Genomic DNA, 20,882 nt, shown 5'->3' with positions numbered 1-20,882 from the left:
ATGAGTATGCCTCAGCCCAAAAAATGGATTATGGACCCTACACACATAGCTGGACCTCTTTTTCACAAATATAGAAGCTATCAAACTTCTTGACATAACCCCATTGACCTGGACAGACCATTTTCTAGTCACCTTTTCTCTTACAATACCATGTGACAAAAGAAATTAACCCGATCAGTCGTCAGCTCCCAGAAGACTAAGTCGCATTATTATGATCAGAGCTTGCTCAACCCACCTGTCTCTCCCAAACCCTTATCCGCACAGCAGCTCACTGTGAGGCAATGGAAAACATTTTTAATGATGAAATTGAGAACATCTATTTATCATTTGATACATAACCCTCTTTAGATAAACTCTCATGGGATTCAATGGGACCACATCCGGATACTACTATCCACCTGGGTTCTTTTGAAGCTATCACAGAAGAACAGGTAGCGCAGCTAATGACTGAAATCAAATCGGGCTCCCATGTTGACCACTGTCCACGCTTCCTTTACTCCCAACTAGTTACTACATTATGCCCCTACTTCACTCAAGTTTTTAACCAATCCTTACGAGAGGCTAACTATCAAGACACTTAGAAGCAAGCCTTATTATCACACCTAGCCAAAAAATTGGGAATGAACGCCACCATTATCTCCAGCTATCAGCCTATATCATTGATTTCGTGTATGTGAAAGATCTTGGAGAAATTGGTAAATGGCGAGCTAGCTAGCTTTCTAGAAAACAACAAACTATTTGACCCATCTCAGACAGGCTTCTGGCCTTCCCACATTTTTTCCCTTCAGCTGATCTTTCAGAAGACAAGCATTTACACTTGTTAGATGTGAGAAGATTTATGTTTTGTTATCTTGAGAGGGTGTCGGATTTCAGGACTTCATCTTTGTTTTTTTGTGAACTATGATCCAGCCAAAGAGAGGAGCCAAACCTACAGTTCAGACCCTTAGTTAATATTCTTTGATTGCTTTGGCCCGTAAAGAGACAGAGAACCCTTCTCCTCTGGCAGTCCAGGGGGGGTCGACCAGAGGAAGGTCAACCACATTGGTGGAAGTGCAGGGAACCTCCATAGCAGAGATTTGTAGAGCTGTGACCTGGGCTTCACCTTCTGCCTTTGTTAAATATTGCATATTAATGCTGGAGGTGGAGTTCATGCATGTATTTGGTTTAAAGATTATTTCCTCTATGAAGTAATAAGGAAACATGTCTTTATCAATTCAATTCTGTTAACTGAAATGTGATTTATCCTTGCTTTTTTTACCTGGTATTTTTCATTTTGTAAGGAATTAAAGCAAGGAGATGAAGAGGTAATGATAAAGAGATGAGAATTCTAGAGCACATAGCTACCTCAAAAGAGGTGTCCCAGTACTCCGTAGCAAAGCCCACCCATCTACGTGGAGTTTTCAACCCCCTCCCACATCCTAATCTGAAGAGCCATGTTTTAAGTTTTTTTCTGAACATTTCCTCTGACTGGTCCTGCCAAACTTCTAGGGGGAGAGCATTCCACAGTGTAGGTGCTAGCAAGCACTACAGCCAACTGACCTGAGATTTGTCTGGGGTATGTAATTTCTCACCAGTGGTTGCCCTTTATTTTTCATGGCTTTATAACAAAAGCATGAGGCTTTAAAGGCCTCTCTGTGTCTCACAGGGAGCTAGTGAAGCTGCCAGAGCACATCCTTTATGTGCGCCTACCTGGGTGGAATCAGAATGAGCCTAATAGCCGCACTCTGCACTCTTTACAATCTGTTGAGTCTACTTGTGTCACTCCAAGATATAACACAATACAGTTTTCCAGACTTGACACTATCATGGCCTCAACCTCTGTCCTCCTGGTTTCTGCTAGTAAATAGCACATTATTTTCCTCAGCATTTTCAAAAGTCCAAAACACTTTCCCGCCACCGCCTAGATTTGGTTTTCGAACGATAATCTTTCATCCACGCAAATGCCAAGATTCTTGACGTTGGGTTTGGCTTCTGGAACAGGACCTAGCTCCTTGGACCACCAGGTCCAAGACCAATTATTCACCTGGTTATCCAAAGTCAAAACCTCTGGTTTTCCTGCAGTAAGCTTCAGGCAATGTAGGTCCATCCACTTTGCAACTTCTGCCAGGCAGAGGCTAAGAGACGTAGCCATCTGGGGGGCATTTTTTGACGGAGTGATAAGAAGCTGAGTGTCATCAGCATATGACACAATCATAATGCTTCAATTACTTGCCAGTAATTGCATTACACTGAGCCCTTCTTCGTTTTAATTCATTACCTATCACCATCCCTCCCTGCTGTGTTCCAGGCCAACTGACTCTGCTGTGGCTTGTGTATAAACAGGAGGACTACAGCGGGAGAGGCTTTTATATGCACCCAGGGAGACGCAGGAAAGGGAAAAGGGGTGAAACCTGAGTGCTTTCATTCCGACTGCCAGGCCCAATCGAGTAAAAGGGCAGATCCTTCGGATTTCTTTTAAAGTGGGAACGAATCTTGTGTCAAATAGATGCGCCCCTTTGGCCATAAAAGAGGGCCCACTTCCCTGACAGATCGCTAGCCGGCTCAAGGTGAAAGAAAAACCACCCTATATCCTTGTTAACAGCGCCTTCTTTTGTTTTTCTGGTTTTCTTTTTTATATGTGGCTGCTTACCTAAACAAAGTGCCACCCATGGTAACCACAGAAATAAGAGTCTACCCAAACAAGGGAGTATGGTAGACCCGTCTAGTTAGGAACAGGCGCAGACAGAAAGAAAGCCGGATTTACTAGGTTGTTGTCGTTTGCTTATTGTTCTTTTTTTTGCGGTTTTTTTACGCTTACCTTCGATCCTGCCTACTTCTCCTCTCAAGGCACTGCTGACCGGTGGATCGCCTACTTCTCACCTTGAAAGAAGAAAAGAAAGGCATAAAACCATCAAGAAAGGGCGAGACCCAAACAACAATTTCAAAAACTTTCCCTGATTGAAAACAAAACCTGTGTCCGTTAGGTTGACAAAGACATAAATAACAATTGCTTAAAGGCTTAAATCTAAGTTTCCTAGAATTTATTCTCATCCACCTTTCCACGGGGCTTTTATGTAAAGTAGCACTGTGGGCGAAAAATGATGGACTGAAACATGGCTCTAGCGATTGCCAGTCGCTGAGATTAATTTAAATATTCCATCCATCATCGTGTGGTTTTTACAGTGTAAAACAAGCCAAATACGCCGACTTCACCAATGCATATTATGTCCAAGGAATAAAATAGTTGGTCAGTGGCGCGAAAATATTTTTAAAGTTGCTTTATTTTGGGGGATTGAGCGAACTGAGACCAATGTATGAAGAGTGACATGATAAAAGGTCATTTATCCTCATGACTTTGACTTTTTGATTTCAAGTGTTCTTTGCTTTCCAACTCTTCCATCCCATTCTTGGGCCAGTGATTGCCATCCTCACCTTTTACCTGTCATACCCACCTAACTCGAGTGGAATAACTAACTTCCTTGACATCTCCTTCCTCCTGCTGACCTGCAGACCCCCTGGACATTATTGTTTTTCCACACTGAGCATGTCTGCCCTGTAGTTGGGTACCTATTACAATGGAGTCAGCTGGGGGAGAAGTGTGGCACAGCGGCCAGAGCGGCTGACTCTGGAGCGCAGTCTCACTGTTGGATCCCCAGAGGCGGCAGGCTGCTCAGCTCAGCATCACCTGACTCTGGACCATAGCTCGCCTTGAAACCTTAAGGGGTGATATGTTTGCGCTTTACAAATGGGAATTATTATGCTAGGCACTCTTCATCTTGATATTCCAAGGAGACCTGTGTGCCAACCGCTTGGATTTCAAGCCCTGCACTCTGCCATTGGGTGCCTGTTTATTGTGGCCACCTGTGAGTCGCGCTCCAAGTGGATTGTGCTGCCTTCAATAGCTCCAAGCATCGCCCTTAGTTGAGAGCACAAGGACACACCTGCACCCAGTACGGGTTCCAGGTTGTCTCATGAGCCCCTGGCATGTCTCTTTTATTGAGCCCATGTAGCAGCCTCATGCTATGGTTGTGTAGGGGCACGCAGACCAAAGAACCGAGACATCTCATGCAGGGACTGTGGCACCGGTGTCAACAGGTGACAACATGAAGAAGGTGATACACGTGTGTACAATAGCAGGATCTCCATCCGCGCATTGAGTGAGATGGTGAGTCTAAATGAAATCCATAACATGCTTTTCTCACAAACCATTGGCTCATGCAAAGGACCACATTTGGAACAACTGGCCTTTCGCATACTGGCCTCCAAAGATGTGCATGCTAGAACACTGGGTACCGTCCGGATTTATATTAAGGTTATTTATCACTTATTGTCTTTGGTGTGTTGCTCTTTTTAAGTAGGAAACATGCTTTGTGTATTTGGTGATAAAGGTTCCTTAAAGTTACTTTTGCACTGTAAAGTGAGTAAGTCAGAGCAATCTTGACACACTTTGCAGACAATCATTCTGTGCCTCCCAGTATAGTGAAGCTCTGCGTTTCACTTTAGAAGGTGCCCCCCCCCCCTTGCAGTGACAGTATGTTATGTTATGTTAATCCAGTTAATAAAGCGCAGGGTCACCCGGAGGTGTCCTGGCGCTGGTGGCGAATTCTTCTAAGAGCGCAGTGTCTCAGATGAGAGTTGACTCCAGCGTAGGGCGCATTCCATGGGCACAAGGGCCTTGCCACATGATCCGACTACAAATATACCCCGTTCACGAAGGAATACCTTTGCACTGGTGACCCAGAGTAGACACTCCACAGACACAATGGGCATTGTCCGCTTTCAATGGTCGCTACAGCCGCGGTGTCACGAGCTCAGACTGCAAAGAACTCCGCTTTTGTTTCCCTGTCATTCTTGAAGGAGGGAAGCTCGAGTAATGCATCATCGCGGCAGCTGACATTTCTGGAGATAAAGGTGCTCCATTTTCCTTATCAGCCCGAGTCAGGCACAGTGAAAACTCCCGCGAGGCAGAAATCTATGTAAATTTAAACAGTGAAAGCTGAACATCAATATCTCTCCGAACGCCGTCGCAAGGAAATGTATATTCTAAAAGTTTCTGAAAGATTTGACTTCAGACTCAAGAGACGGATTAACAGCAAATATTATTTTTACTAAAAAAATATTTTGTCCAGATCTATGTTACGTTCATAAGTTAATGCAGCAGACATGCCGTGTCCAATATAAATGCAGCCTTATTCATGCTGGATATCCCTTAACGAATAACAATCATAGTTTGCAAATACAATCAGTGGCCTGCATTTGCGTTAAAAGAAAATATGTTTAGAGGTGTATTTTGGAGTTCGGAAATCACCACCAAATGTGCCTGGGCTCAGCTCCCGCCCTCTATGGGTGCTTGAAGTCAACAATCCTGAAAGAGAATAAGCAGTTCATTGAATACAAAACGCCTCACAAACAAAAGTATTCTGTGGTCGCAAAAACCTTTAATTCGCAAAAACACATGGGGTACGACTGCAAACACCCCTTTGAAATGTATACAAGCCCTTTCACGGGTCGAAAAAGCATTTAACGATTGTAAAAGTGCTTTTGCGATCAGTTACGAATTGAAACTAAGGGGAGTACAAGCATTTGCAATGCAATAGGTCTCGCAATTATAAGAGTTTGAGCTATTGGCATTGTAAAATTACAATTCCTTTTATTTATGTTTTGGTCTTAAAACAAACAAAAGGCATTGTCATTTACAATGTCAGTAGCATAAACTCGCATAAAAGCAGTGTGGGGAGTGCAGCAGTGTGCGGCGTGCAGCATTGTGCGGCGTGCAGCAGATGTGGGCAGTGTGCGGCGTGCAGCAGTGTGCGGCGGGCAGCAGTGTGCGGCGGGCAGCAGTGTGCGGCGGGCAGCAGTGTGTGGCGTGCAGCGTCATGCAGCAGTGTGTGGCTTGCAGCAGTGTGTGGCGTGCTGCAGTGTGTGGCGTGCTGCAGTGTGCAGCGTGCAGTAGTGTGCGGCGTGCAGCAGTGTGCGGCGTGCAGCAGTGTGCGGCGTGCAGCAGTGTGCGGCGTGCAGCAGTGTGAGACGTGCAGCAGTGTGAGACGTGCAGCGGCATGCAGCAGTGTGTGGCGTGCAGCAGTGTGTGGCGTGCTGCAGTGTGTGGCCTGCAGCAGTGTTTCGTGTAGCAGTGTGCGGTGTGCAGCATTGTGCGGCATGCAGCAGTGTGCGGCGTGCAGCAGTGTGTGGCGTGCAGCAGTGTGTGGCATGCAGCGGCATGCGGCGTGCAGCGGCATGCAGCAGTGTGTGGCGTGCAGAAGTGTGTGGCGTGCATCAGTGTGTGGCGTGCAGCAGTGTGTGGCGTGCAGCAGTGTGTGGCGTGCAGCAGTGTGTGGCGTGCAGCAGTGTGTGGCGTGCAGCAGTGTGTGGCGTGCAGCAGTGTGTGGCATGCAGCAGTGTGTGGCATGCAGCAGTGTGTGGCATGCAGCAGTGTCACGGTTGCAGCAGTGTGCGGCGTGCAGCAGTATGTGGCGTGCAGCAGTGTGTGGCGTGCAGCAGTGTGTGGCGTGCAGCAGTGTGTGGCGTGCAGCAGTGTGTGGTGGCATGCAGCAGTGTGTGGTGGCATGCAGCAGTGTGTGGCGGCATGCAGCAGTGTGTGGCGGCATGCAGCAGTGTGTGGCGGCATGCAGCAGTGTGTGGCATGCAGCAGTGTGTGGCGGCATGCAGCAGTGTGTGGCGGCATGCAGCAGTGTGTGGCATGCAGCAGTGTGTGGCGTGCAGCAGTGTGTGGCGTGCAGCAGTGTGTGGCGTGCAGCAGTGTGTGGCGTGCATCAGTGTGTGGCGTGCAGCAGTGTGTGGCGTGCAGCAGTGTGTGGTGTGCAGCGGCATGCAGCAGTGTGTGGCGTGCATCAGTGTGTGGCATGTAGCAGTTTTGGCCTTTAAACAACATGTCCTCCCCATTTGTAGGGTTTCTGTGCTCTGTGTTAGGCAGGCTAACCATTCAAACCTGCTCTGTAAAGCTTCAACATGATAAAAGCCCCGGCACCTCTTTGGTTACAAATTAAGCACTAGGAAAGTGGCTGTAGCCAAGACACTATTGAATTTTAGTTTATATGCTCTGTGTTACGCAAACTAAATAAAGACACATACAGTGTAAAGCTGCTGCCTCATCAAAACACCAGCACTTCCTTTGTTACAAATTAAGCACTAGGAGGGTGGCTGTAGCTACGTGTTTGCAGCTACACACAAATAAAAATAATAACGTAGCTCCACTTTAGGTCATATTTATGTTTGTGTCTATAGAAATATCAACTAATTTGTCCACAATCACAGGCTATTAAGCATATTCAGACATTAAAACCTGGTTTCAAAACTCGTAGGTTAGCAGTAGTGGACTTTAAAGAACATCCCCTCCCCATTTTTCCGGTTTGTGTGCTCTGTGTAAGGCAGGCTAAACAAAACAACATGCTGTGTAAAGTTGCCACCTAATCAGAGCCCCGGCACCTCCTCTGTTACAAATTAAGCACTGGGAAAGTGGCTGTAGCCAAGCCACTATTAAATTACAGTTTATGTCCTCTGTGTTACGCACAATAAAAAAAAAGTATGGCGTGCAGCAGTGTGTGGCGTGCATCAGTGTGTGGCATGTAGCAGTGTCACGGTTGCAGCAGTGTGCGGTGTGCAGCAGTGTGTGGCGTGCAGCAGTGTGTGGCGTGCAGCAGTGTGTGGAGGCATGCAGCAGTGTGTGGCGTGCAGCAGTGTGTGGCGTGCAGCAGTGTGTGGCGTGCAGTAGTGTGTGGCGTGCAGTAGTGTGTGGCGTGCAGCAGTGTGTGGCGTGCAGCAGTGTGTGGCGTGCAGCAGTGGGTGGCGTGCAGCAGTGTGTGGCGTGCAGCAGTGTGTGGCATGTAGCAGTGTCACGGTTGCAGCAGTGTGCGGTGTGCAGCAGTGTGTGGCGTGCAGCAGTGTGTGGCGGCATGCAGCAGTGTGTGGCGTGCAGCAGTGTGTGGCGTGCAGCAGTGTGTGGCGTGCAGCAGTGTGTGGCGTGCAGCAGTGTGTGGCATGCAGTAGTGTGTGGCATGCAGTAGTGTGTGGCGTACAGCAGTGTGTGGCGTGCAGCAGTGTGTGGCGTGTAGCAGTGTTACGCGTGCAGCAGTGTGTGGCGTGCAGCAGTGTGTGGTGTGCAGCGGCATGCAACAGTGTGTGGCGTGCAGCAGTGTGTGGCGTGCATCAGTGTGTGGCATGTAGCAGTTTTGGCCTTTAAACAACATGTCCTCCCCATTTGTAGGGTTTCTGTGCTCTGTGTTAGGCAGGCTAACCATTCAAACATGCTCTGTAAAGCTTCAACATGATAAAAGCCCCGGCACCTCTTTGGTTACAAATTAAGCACTAGGAAAGTGGCTGTAGCCAAGACACTATTGAATTTTAGTTTATATGCTCTGTGTTACGCAAACTAAATAAAGACATATACAGTGTAAAGCTGCTGCCTCATCAAAACACCGGCACTTCCTTTGTTACAAATTAAGCACTAGGAGGGTGGCTGTAGCTACGTGTTTGCAGCTACACACAAATAAAATAATAACGTAGCTCCACTTTAGGTCATATTTATGTTTGTGTCTATAGAAATATCAACTAATTTGTCCACAATCACAGGCTATTAAGCATATTCAGACATTAAAACCTGGTTTCAAAACTCGTAAGTTAGCAGTAGTGGCCTTTAAAGAACATCCCCTCCCCATTTTTCCGGTTTGTGTGCTCTGTGTTAGGCAGGCTAAACAAAACAACATGCTGTGTAAAGTTGCCACCTAATCAGAGCCCCGGCACCTCTTCTGTTACAAATTAAGCACTGGGAAAGTGGCTGTAGCCAAGCCACTATTAAATTTCAGTTGATGTCCTCTGTGTTACGCAAAATAAAAAAAAGTATAAAGTGTAAAGCTTCTGCCTCATTAAAACACCAGCACTTATTTGTTACAAATTAAGCACTAGGTGGGCGGCTGTAGCTACGTGTTTACAGCTACACACAACAAGTAACATGATACCTACAACAAGTTAGGACTATTGGCTTTGGCAATCGTTGTTAGTTGCATAAGATAAACTAGCAGTAACTCCTAGTGACACCACGACAATGTTACTGCTCCTGAGTTACAAAAAGAGGCACAAGAATACAGAGCAGACATGGCGAGTAAGTTGGCTGAAGAGGTGGGGGTGGCAAATGGTGTTCACGGGCGCTTTGATGTCCTCAGTGGCCGCGCGGCTCACTGAAAACATCAAAGCGCCCTCGAAATGTAAGTGATCGGCTGTGTGACAGGCGAAAGTGAAAGACGAGTGCTTTCAGGCTGCCAAATGGTGCGCGCGCCCGGCACACATGCACAGTAGTTGGCGGCCTGAAAGCACTCGTTTGCACTTCCAAAAGTGCTTACTATAAGTCTCGCCAGAGCAGCGCTAAAGCGCTGTCTCAGGCGAGACCTAAAAAAAGGATCCCCCTCCTGTTTTATCATCACAAAGAAATGTTGTCCCTCGCAGGCCTCCATCCTTGCTAACCTATCGTTTGCTACCAAGTGTTTCGCGTCCCTCATGATGTCCAGTGATGACACTCGGAGGCGATCACCGAAACTAACTCAATACAGCCTTCAGCCGCAGCACAGTTGCTGGATATTTTGTTACCACTAATCCTGAGGGATGTAACTGCCATGGGCACCTCAGTGGCAGAAGTAAAGGGCAACATTTCAGAAATGGCACCTGAAATTAGGTTAATCAGAACAGACATAGCACTTTTTCACTTGATCATATTTATAAATCGCTGATGATATGGATAAACAGATATAATATGACACCTCGTTAATTTGCACGATCAATCACAAATCAATAATATTAAGATGCCATGGTATTCTAGACAAATATGAGGGAGATGATGCGAGGAATCTCATTCGGCATTTCTTGTTTGACCTGCAGTGCGAACACTTTTTCATCGCCCCTTGAATTTTACAGAGCTCACTGGATACACCCTTGGAGCATGGCCAAGTCCCTCCAACCGAGATCCGTCATTGCCTGCTCCGTGAAGCACCGGGAATCTCGATATGTCCTCCAAACTGCTGAGAGCAAAGAACCCTTCTCCTTTTCTGGCCACCAGATCCACCTCTCTGCAGTGTCCTCCATTGAGACAAACAGAAGATGCTAAGAGTTTCCGGCACTTGTCCCCTGGCTGACACCAATGAGACATTAAGAATGCACTTATTACTTGAACTAGCCACCATTATGGTGACAATTGATGGTCACTCCGAAGAAAACACTGAAACAGAGGAGCTAGAATGTTTTCTTGACAGGTTGAAACACACTGATTGGGAACTCTGCCCCCTGCCGATGGAGAAACAAAAAGACACACCAATCCAAAACAAATCTGAATATCTCACAAAAATGCAAGACAGCAGACAAGGGTATTTGTTATCATATTCTTGGGACCAGTGCTTAATTGGGGCCGGGGTTGGAAGAGGGGCCACCAGGGCACATGTTTAGGGACCAGCATGTATTTTTCTGCCTCAGACTTTGACCCCGAGCAAGAAAGGGAAAACACACAAGAAAAACGAGAAGGTCATAAAAACCATGACATAGGGAAAACGAAGGAACATGTAAGAGTAAGTTAAAGGGGCGGGCACTATCTGTGGTGAATTAAAGAGTCCTGAGTTGGAATCAAGACCTTGGTACCCTTTGGTATTCAGCATGCTTACGTTCAATAGCGCCTCCTTCGGAGCAAAACTTTGGGCCCCAGCACTTATTCTATTACAAATCAAGCACAGATTGAGACTTGCCAGAGACAGAGATAAACCCAGATCTCCTTTGAAACACACGTAGACAGTCAGTCTAATGCCTAACCAACCCTTAACATAAGGAAGCAAAACTGGAGTTCCTTAATCTCATTATTTTAGATTTTTGTTAACCCGATTGTCTGAAAAATGCTGTCCTCGACACAGAGAACACTGTTTACCCCTTTACAGTCATCCATGCCATCTACGATTGTATCAGTTGGCAGTCCACTCACACGGCCAGGTTACCCCACCCTTCTTCCACAATGGTCATATGCACTTTGTGAGTAAGAGATGTATCCTTCTTCGCTCCCTTGCCACTCCCATTCATGCTCCGAATTCATCTAAACTTGCAGTCTACTACGCTTAATTGTACCCACACCTTCTCCTCATACCGCCAACCAAGTCACATTGATGGCTGGTGGTGGTTGGCATAGCGTGCCAAGGAATTACTCGACTTCTCACTGATAAAAGCACAATTCACATTAGTACTTCATCCTGTTGCATGATGACTTTCCAGTCTATTTTTGTAGACCGGTCACATCTCTCCCCAGTCAACACTACCCATCCTATCTGCACACCCTAACTACCCTATCTATTCATCTCAACCAAATACATTTGCTTATTTGCCATTAAGGTCATGATGTGCTCCCTCATCAACATCGTTCAGCATGGCTGACCCCTTACATACAGCTATAACTCCAAGGCAGCTTTAGTTTCAAGGTTGCCCTTTTCCATTTACCATCACCCTGTTAATGGCCTTTCTGGTGTAACCGAAAGAAAGAAAATTTTATATTACCCATCCTCCAAAACAACTGACAATGCCCCCTTCAAGAAACGCATCGAGCACCGGTAAATTGATATATAGTAGTTGAACCACCTTGTTGCAACCCCATCCCCCTTTCTTCAAATAGCTCGAAGAGATGCAGAATGGCTAAACTGATCAAGAAATTGCTGGCCCATAGAATTGTAAAAACTTACACTGACCCCGAAGGAGGCATGTTTTTGTTAAATTATCTTTTATGTATAAGGCCCTAGCCATAGGCTCCATATACGACCTGAGCCTCTTATGTCATGACTGTCCAGATTGTTACCAGATCTCGGTCACACAGATTCATTTATATTTGAAAGATTTGAATTTATCTATACATCCCGAGGCCAAATGCGGGTGACAGAGCAGGGATGGAAGATCACACCATGACTGATGTCCGGCGACTACATAATATATAAATAGACAATCCATAGAACATCCATGCAAAGTCTGGAGAACGATTACTTCTAAGTACATGATGCCAGATGAAAAGAAGACCCGTGAAACATATTTTAAGTAAAAAAGAAGCCCTGTCTCCTCACCACAGGTCCTCCGAACAGTGAGTAAGGCCTCCTTAAGAGGCATAATGATGAGGGATACATCCATTGTGAAGAAAAGGATTAAACTGGACCAGGAACAACTGTAGTCAGCCATCAGAGAATTAACTGAAGCGTGTTACAGGTATGTGATTGAAAAAGGAAAAGTATGCACTCCATGCTCTTTTTACATTGAAAGCCAAATGTGCTTGAAACATATTGTAATTTGACTTTAAGAGCAAGGGCAACACGCATTTGCAATGCAATAGGTCTCGCATTTACGGGAGTTTGAGCTATTGGCATTGTAATTGACAATGCGTTTTATTTATGTTTTACAAACAAAAACATAAATAAGAGGCATTGTCATTTACAGTGCCAATAGCTCAAACTTGCATAATTGCGAGACCTATTGCATTGCAAATGCTTGTTGTTTTTCTAACTTTCAGCCATGCTGCACAGCAGCTAATCAGGTGTACAAAACTGATAAAATAAATGTACATAGCCTATAGCTCTCCCACAGGTGAGACCTATTGGCACTGCCAATGCTTATTTTTCCTGGGTGGGTTTTTGCAGGTACTGGTGCTTTAAGTGGGAAGCTTGGGCCACTGCGTGTCCAGTGCTCCCTTTCACTCACTTACATTAATAAAAAATAAAATAAAAAGTAACGCTTGGTAGCAATCTTGCGTGAGGATCAATGTTCCTGGGACTCGTTTTAGTTCTTTTACTGTCTCATAAATTCACAACTGAAGCATTTGCAATATTATATATAAGGAAGCCAAAGTGGTTGTTTATTTAGCATGTGCATCTAAGAACGATTGACAAAGTTAATAGTCCTAGTTTATTGTAGGTGTAATGTTAGTAGTTGTATTATATATCTGGCTGCCTAGCAGAAATAGCAAAATACCAGTAGTATCGCACACTATGCGAAACACAGATTTTTAGTTTACGTGTTTTAATCACTCGTTTGAAGCCCCGCCCTTAATTACATTGGCCACGCCCCTTAGAGCTCCCAGTTTTTAAATCCCACTTAAAGTCCTGGACGACAGGGAACTGTCCCTCAATATGTCTGCAGTAGTATTTTTTTTTTTTATTTGTAAGCTCGGAATGTTATTTATTGAATTACCTTAAACAAATGCAAATAGCGTTTTATTTAATCAAACTATGTTGCTATGAAAAAAACAACTTTGAGCTGCCAGGTAGTATGTTATCATTTTCTTGTTGAAACTGAATGGGAGACTTTATATTTTTTTAAGTAGTTCCTTAATTCCATTGCCTGAGCGTGGAGACCGGAGGCTACCGGCTGAGGGTTGGTGCGAGGTGCTGCAACTGAACGCCGCTTGGTGGGGGGAAGGCAGGGAGGAGAAGCGGGCCAAGAAGTTTATGTGGTCGGGGACAGGCGGCTGGAGGGTGCGGGGTAGGCTGCGTTCATTGTGGTTGGGGGTGCGTTGCTGTCGAGGCTCGAGTGTGAGCTGCGTGGGGTCCGGTGGGGAGTGAGTACTCACGGGTGTGGTGGATGGCGTGGGGAGGGGGAGCGCAAGTGCTGGGGCGGTCCTTGTCGGGGGATTGCGGAGTGGAGAAGGAGGGATGAGGGCGTGCTGTTGGCCGGGGAGGAGTGAGCCTTTGCAGGGAACAGTGGAGGTAGCTGGTTGGAAGGATGGGCGGTACTTCGGTTCCGCGTTGTGGAGGCGGCGTACACTGCCTGGTTGAGACCCAAGGAACTACAACGTTGTGATCTTTTTTCAGCAATTCATTGCACAGAATTACGCAACCAGTCATTGTTAACCAGCTCTTTCCTTCACAACCTCGCTAAGCTGCCTGAGCACAAAAGCAGAGTGGGGTCGGAGGGAGGGCTATGGAAGGTGGGGTGGGTGGGGTTTCCCAATACATTTGTCAGGGAAGTGAAACCAGATGATTTCAATCAAGAGGAAAGCAAGACAAGCCCGGCAGAGCGTGACGTGCGCGCGTTTGGGGGCGGGGGAGCGGACCCTTTGAAGTGCTCCCAAAAAGCGGATTGCATGGCGGCACGATGCGCGTGATTGTGCGCGTGCTAGCCATGCAATCCGCTTTTTGGGAGCACTTTTAAAAGCCCCTATAGTCTCGCTTCGCGAACGCTTACGCGATAGCAAGGCGAGACCTAAAAAGCAGGCCAACTTTTTGCAACACAACTACAACAAAGAGAATCACAGGGAAGCATTGCACGCAATCTCTGGATATGTTACAGGCCTTCCATCCTGTTACTGTGATCTTTATAAATCAAAAGGAATTCGAACCACAGAATGACATGACCACTTTATGTCATCCCCTAAACATTCTGTACTTTTTGATGCTGGTAAGACTATGCTGGAAGGGGATATTTCTGGATAAAATCAAAGGAACGATATTTGACCCACCTTACAATAAGTCTTCTGCAGAAGATGAATTCGCAGCAGAATTCTATAAACTAAATAAGAACACAAGATCATCAAAGTCATATGAAGCTTATAAAGAAGCTAAAACCACAGAGAACCTGAGTTTGGTCTCTAATATTGCCCTAATCTCTCTACTGCTCAAATCTGGAAACGTCTGCTAAAAGACCGCCAACTACTGGCCAATATCTCTAATTAATTAAGATATGAAATTAGTAGTGAAAGTACTGGCAATCTGTCTTTATAAGGTGATGCCCAGTCTCAATTCTCAAGGAGTCACATATGAAACCTGTTGCACTTTCTATGGGTGACCAGAGACTTCCCAAGAGAGTGGGTTGCACTCTCATTCGACATGGAGAAAGCCTTCACCCACATTGAGTGGGGGTATTTGTTTAAGACCTGAAAAAGGGCAGGTCTTGATCATGAGTTCATTCCTAAATCAAATGGCTAGAGTGAACTGCAGAGGGTTTGTGTCAGATTTGGTTCATATATGGAAGGGCACGAGACACTGCTGTCCACTGTCTCCCTTGCTGTTCGTATTGGCCTCCTAGTCTTTTTCGAAGGCAATCCATTTACTGGACAACATCAACATTATTGTCACGCCTGCTGGGGAGTTTGAGACCTTGTTCTATGCAGGCAATACCTTACTGACCCAAAAACTCTATCCATGCTTTATTGTCTTTAATATAAGCCTCTACTACCGTGCCTGGCTACAAACCTAACAAGGGACATTTGAAGTGACCCATGTGTCAAGGGTCCGGATCAGTTATGGAAAGTCTTCATATGAAACCTGGGCATGTCCAAGTACCTAGGAGTGCTTGTGAACATACGGCTAAAACAAATCAATGTAGATAACATGATCTACCTTATATCCAAGACCGACAAAGACTTTGTGCAATGGTCTCGTCTCCCATTCTCTATATTGGGAAGAGTCCAGATAATCAAGAGGACAGTGCATGCTGAGACCAAATCCAGTGGAATATGGCCACCCCCTATGGAGTCCTACTATCTGGCACATCACCAGTTTTAATACATTTCAGTAATCAATCTAGAGATATCTAAACGTAGCACAATCTTTGATGGGTGAGTCAATTTTATTTTTACAAATCTAAACCTGTGGGCAACTTGATTATTCAATCCACCTTACTGATATGGGAGACCATGCATAAGCAATTGATTGTAGAGGGGTCGTGGCAAACTGCCGCCGCAGATGGCCGCACAGTAGTGCGGCTCCGACCCTAATCCTCACTAATCCCTGGAAAATCTGCAAACATATCTGTTCCAGCAAATGATTCACCCGTAGAAAGGGTGGTGTAAGGAGCAACGACCAAAATCCGGGGTGAAATCGATGCCGAAGAGCCGCCAGTGACTGATTGCGACCTGCAGCCTGCACGAAGGACTGCAGCCTCGCGTAAGCCCGCTGCCAGACGGGAGAGACCGAGGTCAATTTGAAAGCGGATGGCCCATTCTGATCCGGGGCACGAGGACTCCGAGTTGCTGGGAATTGAGGGGGCCCAGTATATGTGAGTGAACACTGAAAGTACGGTGGTCGGAGGGCGGTGCGGGGTTGCTCGACTCTGTGTCACCACCGATTTTGAGGCGAGAGCTGGAGGCTCCCAAGACTGCCGGAGCGTGCTCTCCGCTTGTTAGACCCGGGATCCCTGGTTGGCTGAGGTAGGTACCTTAGGCCAAGTAGGGGCCCGCGTTCCAAAATCGGGTAAAGGAAGGTCACCCTCTGAGATAGCCCCGCTCACCCCCTCGGTAGCTTGGCATGAGTAGCCAGGCTTATCTTCAAGGCAAATGTGTAAAGTATTTGCAACCACGCTCACAACAACCCAATGATGACACCATAAATAGACGCCACACACGTTTTATAAAAACAAGTATAAACTTTATATAAAAAGTTATACAATAAGACCACACAATATAAATCCAACATTTGAGGTTGTGTACTATTTCTTCTGGCCGGTTGTTAGGCCAGCCAGCCCTTGTAAGTTCTGGCGGTATTAATGAGCACTTCTAAACATTCTCCTGTAACTCTAATATGTTATACAGTTCGTAATGCTAGAATCAGGCACTTTTGCAATGTAAAAATACTGTAAGGCGTAACGCAGCAATCAGACACTCTGCACTGTAAAAAAAATGCAATGCGTAACGCAACAATCAGGCACTTTGCAAGGTAAAAATAATGCGATGCATAATACAACCACCAGGTACTTCGTTATGCAGAAATAAGGCAATGCGTAATACACTAATCAGGTAATTCGTTATGCAGAAACAATGCAATGCGCAATACGCTAATCAGGTACTTCGTTATGCAGAAACAATGCAATGAGTCATACGACAAACAGGTAGTTCGTTATGCAGATATAATGCCATGCGTCATACACTAATCAGGTAGTTCGTTATGCCGGAATAATGCAATGCGTAATACTCTAATCAGGTACTCCCTTATGCAGAAATGATGTAATGTGTAATACGACAGTCAGGTACTCCGTTATGCAGAAATCGAAAAATGTGTATTACACTCAGGCACGATCACTGTGCCTTAGTCGGTCTCTCTGCCTCTCCTTCTCACTTACAGTCAGCCTCCCAACATTTGCCCTCAACAAGGGTACGATATAATCCAAAAAGTGCAGCTCCGCACTCTGGCCGTACTGCCCCTCCCTTGGCAATACGGGCCCCGATCCGAGCCGAAGCAGAGGCTCGTGCTGCCGGAACGAGACTTCCTTGAACTTCGGGTGCACGATCACTGGGCACTCCACACGAAGGTCTCAGGCTGCCCGAAGATCACGCGCACAGCATCGCTGAGACTCACCTTACTCCGGTGCACAAGAGAACAAGGCAAATCCTCACTAAGGTCTCACGGTGCACAACACACATGCACACAGCATTGATGAGACTCACTTGGATTTCGGTGCACACGATAACAAGGCAAATCCTCACGAAGGTCTCACAGTGCACAACGCACACACACACACCGTCGATGAGACTCACTTGGATTCCGGTGCACATGATCACTGGACAATCCTCACAAAGGGGTTCAGGCTGCACAAAGCACATGCACACCGCGTCGCTGATCCTTGCTTGGACTCCAGGTGCCCACGATCACAGGGCACCACTTACAAGGGTCTCAGGCTGCAACAAGCACGCGCACACAGCGCCGCTGAGACTCTCATGGAAACTTTTGTGTTCCTGTGTTTCCGCAACAGGAAGCCAGCTCATCTCGGGCCCTTGGGGATAAGTTACTTCAGGACACAGCAAAGTCCTTCAAGCAGGGGGACACAGCACGCAGCAAAGTCCCTTTAGCCTTTCCTTGGTTAAAACAGCAATCTGCAGGCCAGCCCCAGAACACACAGCAGGGGTCAGTCCTATCCTTCAGTCTCTTCAGTTGTTTCTTCCTTGGCAAAGGTCCTCTTGACCATGAAGTAGCTCCAGTCTTGTTCACACTTGATCAAGCCATTCTCGAAAGTTCAGGGGTTTCAGCTCTCATAGTTATACCCCTGAATGGTTTTGAAGTCTTTGTGTTCAGGGGGCACTGACCCCTGTTCAAACCAATTCTGAGTGCCTCCCTACCAGGGACACCTTTCTTCCTTTGATTAGTGGGGGATGGGTTCTCAATCACTCAGCAGGAGATGGGACAATTGTTTTATAGAAGCAACCCAGGCCTCTTCACCTCTAGGGGCTTCTCCTCCCCCTACACTCCATTTGCAGGTCAGCCTGTTGCTGCCTCACCTCCTCCCCAGGGTCAAGACATTCCCCAGATCCTATTGCTTTCAAATCCAGACAGTCAATCCACAGCGAGGCAGAGACACACAGAAATGTTAGAGCACAAAAACTCAGCCACTTCTAAAAGAGTGGCTTCTAAACACACAATGCAAAAACCACCTTCATAAAAAGATGTTTTATTACATTGTGAGTTCAGGCATACTAAACTTCATCTTTCCATCTTAAGCCTTTGGAAGATAGGCTGGAAAACATATTACACAGCCTCCTCATTCTGTCCTATGGGCAAGATGGCCTTTTAACAGTGAAAAACAAAATGGAGATTATTTCACTGTCAGGACATGACACACACCTTAGTATATGTCCTACCTTTCACATGCACTGCACCCTGCCCAGGGGGTACCCTAGACCTACCATAGGGGTGTCTGATGTGCATAGAAAGGGAAGGGTAAGGTCTGGCAAGTGAGTGCACTTGTCAGAACAATATGGCAGTTTAACAAACTACGCGCAGGCACTGCAATGGCAGGCCTGAGTTCCCCTTTTAAGGCTACTTGTGTAGGTGGCACAAATAGTGCTGCAGGCCCACTAGTAGCATTTGCATTACCAGCCCTGGCACACATAGTGCACTTGATTAGGGACTTTACTAGTAAGGCAAACATACCAATCATGGACAACCAATTACCATTACACTTTATACAGGGAACACTTACACTTTGATACTGTTTAGCAGTGGCAAAGTGCCCAAAGCATCTAAGTTGGCAACACCATGTCAGAAAAGAGGTCTAGGGGGAAAGCAAAAAGTTTAGGGACTTTAGCCAAAAAGGGCCAAGTCCTACACCGCTGTATGCGCCTCCATTGGCGGGGCAGGGTAGATACGCCACAGCAGATTCGTAATACAATAACATTAACAACATATCCCAGCTAGGGGAAGTGGTCCACATATATCGTGTATATCACGCATGACCATTTTGCAGGCAGAAAGACTGGTCACACAGACCAGTGGAAGCTCCTAATGCTGACTACCACTGCCGGCATCGTCTATCACCTGGAGCCTTGCCGGCCGGAGGGCCCCTGTCTCATCAGTGCATAACTACCTGCAGGAAGCTGACTGGCCCCACTTGAGATATAGTCCGGCAGTGCCATCTCAGAAGACGAGGCTGTGACATGCTTTGCTGAACGGGGATACCGACTGCCAGCACCGTCTGGGAAGTGGTGATCCGGTGGAGTACGTCAACAGGCCGGCAGGAAAAAGACACCGGGCAGGCAGTGGTGAAACACTGGGACACCTGCAGCCCCCTCCTCCACCCGTGTGACACTGTCTGGATTCTGGGTGGGATGCAGGGCCGGCTCTAGGGCGGTGCGATCGGTGCCACCGCACCGGGTGCTGACTTGGGGAGGGTGCGTCAGTTTGCGAGTATATTCTTGTTTGTTTTAAAAGCTCCTGCTGCCGCGTTCCTGGCCTCCAACAATATTGAGGCATCAATTACATTGTTAAGATAACTCCGGTGATTAATTGTTGTCCTAGAGAGAGATGGGAGTTTCATCTAGGGGGAAGTTTTGACTGCTTGTAAGGTAGTACAGAAGGTTAAAATGCCTGCTGCAAAGGACGTTTACCATGCAGATCAAAATGTGCATATAATGTAAAATAGGTCAGTGTGTTCCTGTTTCTGTCAGAGAGATCCTTTTGTTTCTTGCTGTTTGTAAGTTAAAATCCTAACATAGAACAGTGAGCTATTAACTGTCATCAAAGCGCTGCATGCAAACGGCAAGTTAAATATTAGAGCTATATGGTTTTATGCTAACTTTGCAAAAAGGTTTCATTTGGGTAGAAATCAATTATTATTGGAGAGAACCCCTAACAATGGTGTTACATTTTTAATTCTGAATTAGTGCTTTTCTAGACTGAAGACTCTTAAACTATACTGCCTACAAATATGGATGACATGTGACTCCTATACCTTGTAGTCCTGTCTGATGCAACATTCCCTATACTGATTTACACACGTATGATTGTCTCTATGAAACGTGTGAATGATGTAAAGTGCTTTGACACCTTACACTGATATGAGTGGTGCTATAAATCTAAATTAATTTGAGAGACAGTGGTTATGGAGACTTGAAGGGCACTGTTAAAGGGTGCTAGTGGGGGAATCCGTCGCAGGGGTGGTAATTGGGGGGTGCCAATAAAAAATGTGGCACAGGACGCCACCAATGTTAAAGCCGGCCCTGGTGGGATGGCCATGTCCAGCAGCAAAGGTAATCGCGGCTCCCACCATCCCAAATTTTACAATATAGCGTGGCTTAGGAACCAGGAGAAACCAGAAATGCAAGCGGACAAGCCGTCTGGAACCAAAGATTTGCCATTGCCACAAAAGGATCCTACCCTACAAGACATTCTCACAGCCGTCACGACAGTACGTACTTCCCAAGAATCACGTATGGATTCCATCTCCATCGAGGTTGGCCTCATGTGGTCGGACTTTAGCAAAATGAAATCATCGTGTGTCGGAGGTGGAAGAAGTCACTCAAAATCTAGTTACTACGTCCAAAGACTTATAGAAAGAGGTCCATAAACTGCAGAATAGAAGCCGAGCACTTGCAGACCAACTGGATGACTATGAAGGAAGAGCCAAAAGGAACAACGTGAGAATAATTGGAGTTCCCGAGAGGGCGGAAGGACAGGCAGTGGATC

The 20,882-nt window shown here is 46.4% G+C and overlaps 1 long non-coding RNA gene across 1 annotated transcript in view; it reads right to left on the bottom strand.

Moving 5' to 3' along the window:
- Positions 1-20,882, bottom strand: part of LOC146857999 (uncharacterized) — a 406,095-nt gene that overhangs the window by 228,799 nt on the left and 156,414 nt on the right. Inside the window, exon 3 of the long non-coding RNA XR_014979635.1 lies at positions 2,798-2,859. This is a non-coding gene — a long non-coding RNA (uncharacterized LOC146857999). The remainder of the gene's footprint in view (positions 1-2,797; positions 2,860-20,882) is intronic.

Source organism: Triturus cristatus, chromosome 3_2 (assembly GCF_964204655.1).
Source record: "Triturus cristatus chromosome 3_2, aTriCri1.1, whole genome shotgun sequence".
NCBI lineage: Eukaryota > Metazoa > Chordata > Amphibia > Caudata > Salamandridae > Triturus > Triturus cristatus.
The sequence above is the reverse complement of the archived record's forward strand: the minus strand, read 5'-3'. Positions and strand labels throughout refer to the sequence as shown.